This window comes from Humulus lupulus, chromosome 2 (genome assembly GCF_963169125.1).
Source record: "Humulus lupulus chromosome 2, drHumLupu1.1, whole genome shotgun sequence".
Lineage (NCBI taxonomy): Eukaryota > Viridiplantae > Streptophyta > Magnoliopsida > Rosales > Cannabaceae > Humulus > Humulus lupulus.
The window spans coordinates 68,575,392-68,579,506 of NC_084794.1; the positions used below are offsets into that span (position 1 = coordinate 68,575,392).

General features: G+C 42.6%; 1 non-coding gene across 1 annotated transcript; it reads right to left on the reverse strand.

The window, feature by feature from the left end:
- Positions 1-3,524: 3,524 nt before the first annotated feature.
- LOC133820207 (small nucleolar RNA R71) lies at positions 3,525-3,631 on the reverse strand. Its single transcript, XR_009886633.1, has one exon. It is a non-coding gene; the product is annotated as a small nucleolar RNA R71 (small nucleolar RNA).
- Positions 3,632-4,115: the final 484 nt, after the last annotated feature.

A 4,115-nucleotide genomic window follows, 5' to 3' on the forward strand; every position in this document is an offset into this window, starting at 1 on the left:
CGCCATACTCACTTCATCCGGGTACCACGAAGATGTATCAGGATCTACGGACATTATATTGGTGGCCTGGGATGAAGAAGGATGTGGTAGAGTATGTGTCTAGATGTTTAACATGTCAGCAGGTTAAGGGTGAGCATCAGCGGCCAGTGGGGTTGCTTCAGCCTTTAGGTATCCCAGAATGGAAGTGGGAGGATATTACGATGGATTTCATGGGTGGATTACCCAGGACAACTGGACTTCATGACTCGGTGTGGGTGATAGTGGACAGATACACCAAGTCAGCTCATTTTCTACTGGTGAGGTCAACCTATACAATGGAACAGTATGCAGAGCTGTATGTGAGGGAGATAGTTCGTCTCCATGGGGTTCCAAAGTTTATTGTATCTGATCGAGACCCTATCTTTACCTCCAAGTTTTTGGGAGCTCTGTAGAGAGCCATGGGGACTCAGCTGAAGTTTAGCACAACTTTTCATCCTCAGACTGACAGACAGTCTGAGAGGATGATTCAGGTGATAGAGGACATGCTTAGGGTGTGTGTGATTGACTTCGAGGGATCTTGGAGTAAGTATCTTTCGTTGATTGAATTTTCATATAACAACAATTATCAGTCTACGATTGGAGTGGCTCCTTATGAGATGTTATATGGGAGAAAATGTAGATCACCCATACATTGGGATGAGATGGGTGAGAGGAGGTACTTAGGACCAGACATGGTTCAGAAGACCAATGAGGCTATTGAGAAGATTTGAGCTAGAATGCTTGCTTCGCAGAGTAGACAGAAAATCTACGCTGATCCTAAGCGTAGGAACGTGGAGTTCCAGGTTGGGGACCATGTGTTTCTGCGAGTTTCACCATTGAGAGGAGTGAGGAGGTTTGGAGTGAAGGGCAAGCTGAGCCCTCGGTTTGTTGGACCTTTTGAGATCCTAGAGAGGATTGGACAAGTGGCTTATAGACTGGCCTTGCCACTGTCGCTATTAGGAGTTCATAATGTTTTCCATGTCTCCATGTTGCGGAAGTATGTTTTTGATACAACACATGTACTGAAGTATGAGGATTTAGAATTGCAGACAGACTTGTCCTATGAGGAGCGACCAGTTCAGATTTTGGATCGGAAGGACAAAGTCTTACGGAATAAGACAATTCCGTTAGTGAAAGTGTTGTGGAGAAATAGCAAGGTCGAGGAAGCGACCTGGGAGATAGAGACAGGGATGCGGAATCAGTATCCCGAGCTATTCAGGTAAATTTCAAGGATGAAATTCTCATTAGGAGGGGATAGTTGCAACGACCCCAAATTCGCTAATGAGGCTTAAGGGCCTTGATTAGTGTGCTGAGAGGGCATTATTGGGTTAAATGTGATTTGAATGATTTTATTGATTTAAATGCATAATTTTATGATTAGAATGCTTGTATGATTATATTGGTATTAATGTGATATATATGACCTTGTGAGAACCACATTATTATGTGGGTAGGTCTGCAGAGCACGACTCGAGGTGATCCTAGGGCTAGATAGCGGGGAAAAGTCACAACAGCGCTTAACGGTTGACTTTGGATAAGTAAAGGGTATTTTAGGTATCGGGTAGTTATCTAGACGATCGGGTTATGAAAATAAATATATGGAGATATATTTTAGGTTAGGAAGTCTAGGCAGGAATATTGGGGAATTTTACCGTTTTACCCTCGGGGACGTTTCTGGCACCCCGAGCCTCAAGATTGACTTAATGGGATAAGATTGGACTGAAGCTTTAGAAAACAGTAGACAGAAAATTAAACCGACCCTTTATTCAGCCTTTCCTCTCTACTCTCTCTCAAGGAAAACACAAGGAAGAAAACACTGAAATCTTAAGGGAATTCAGCTGGAATTCAGAAGATTGAAGGAGTGGTTTAGAGGCTTAGCTCAAGAATCAACCAAGAAGTTAATCAGGACTAAGGTAAGCACTGAATTTCCTTTTCTGTGGTTAGAAATTCTGGGTTTTGGTTGGATTTTGAGGTAAATGTGGTTTTGATGTTTAAGGGCAGAATTAAGGAGGAAAGCTTGGGAAATAGCTCGGATTTGGCTTGGTGAAGTGGTTCAACAGAAGAGGTAAGTCTCAATTCGTGATTTAGAGGTTTTAATCTGAGCTTGAATGGTTGGTTTTAGTGTTTGAGGTTCTTGAGTTTCAGAAATTGGAAATGGGATTATATTGGGTTTCTGGGCTGTATTTCTGTTGGAATGTGTTGTTAGAATCATGATAAAGGGGTTGTGATTAAAGGGTTTTGAATTGGGGAGCTTTGGGATGGATTTGGATGAGGTTTAGATGTTGGAAATGGTGGGTTTTCTAGGCTCGAAAGGAAGAGCCGCGACTCTGTTCTAGAGCGCTGCGGCCCTAGGATGAAGATGAGCCAGGAGGGCTCGGCCAAAGGTGAGCGTCGCGACGCCCAAGGCAAGCCCTTGGTTCTGTTTTGAGGGCAGGGTCGCGACTAAGCTTCAAGGGCCGCATCCCTGGGTGCACACTTGAACATTTGGGGATCTTAGGCATGGGAATGTGGTCTAGAATGCTCGGGATCGATTTCACCACCGTGCTTGGTGGAATTCAGATTCTCGGAAGTTAGTTTTGTACCTGGAAATCCTTATCTGAATATTAATGGAACCTTATACCTTGGTTGTGACTAGGTGATAAAAGCTTAGGCTCGGGAATGGATAGTGCTTGAGGAGCGTTGCTCGTAAACAATAACCGCAAAGATTAAAGGTAAGAAAACTGCACCTGGTTGAATTTATGTAATGGGACTAAGGGTTCCCTATTGTGTATGCTTGAAAAGATGGTATTATGCCATGCAAGCTAATTAGTGAACCAACGGCCTAAGGGTGCCAAGGGTTACACTAGCGCACAGGGTGCGGCTTGGCCACTAGTAGCCAAGGACAACTTAATATGCACTGAGTTCAAAATTGTCCATTTTGCCTTAGTATGGTTGTCAGATGTTTGTGTTATCTTGGAAGTCTGTAATCCAACTTTTAAACTCTGTTTCTTTTAGGATCCCATGTATATAACTGTTTAATTATATAAAATGAAACTTTTGAGACCGAAACCTTTTTAACCCTAGCTCATACACGTTTAGTGACACATTTTTAAATTAATGACTTGATTAGCAAGCCTTGCACCTTTATAAGTACACAGTATAGCGGTCTTGGCTATCCAGGGCGTTACAACCTCCATCCTTCTCACACTTCCACGCCTTCATGCATTATCTTCCCATCTAATATGTCTGCATTAGACTTTAAACATGGCATGATTAAACTCTTGCCCACATTTCATGGAATGGAAAATGAAAGCCCATACATGCATTTTAGAGAATTCGAGGAGGTAGTAGCCACGTTCTATAATCGAGTCAAAAATGCCGATTCAGTGCAACTAAAGTTCTTCCCTTTCTCCTTGAAGGACAAAACCAATAGCTGGTTATACTCTTTGAGACCTAGGCCTGTTGGAACATGGGAGGAAATGGCCAAATCTTTCTTTCTGAAACACTTCCCTAGCCATAAGACCAACAATCGAAAACGACAGATTTCCACATTTTCCCAAAAGGACAATGAAACGTTCTATCAAGTCTGGGAAAGATTCAAGGATCTGTTGAATCAGTGCCTGCACCATGGCTATGAAAACTGGCGTTTGATCAGTTACTTCTATAAAGGTCTCATGAGCTGTGAGCGTCAGTTTGTAGAAATGCTATGCAATGGAAAATTCCTCGAAAAAGAGCCAGACGATGCTCTTGAATATCTCGAAGAAATCGCAAAAAAATCTCATACCTGGACTGGTCCAAGTGTTACTGATAGCACCAACCGACATAAACCATCTGGGATCTATCAACTTTGAGAAAAGGATAGTGTTAAGGCCTAACTCGAAGCTTTGAAAAAGCAGTTTGATGTCTTAATGACGAAATATGGCCAAAAACCGAAAATCAATGCTCAAGTGGAACCACAAGAACCTTGCTTTGTTTGTGGAGGGACAAATCATTTAGCTAAGGACTGCTTAGCTTTTAATGAAATGAGGGGGGTTTATGAGGAGCAATGCAATGCCTTAGGGGCGTACAACAAGTCATTCTCCCATATGTACAACTCTGGTTGGAGAAGCCACCCAAAT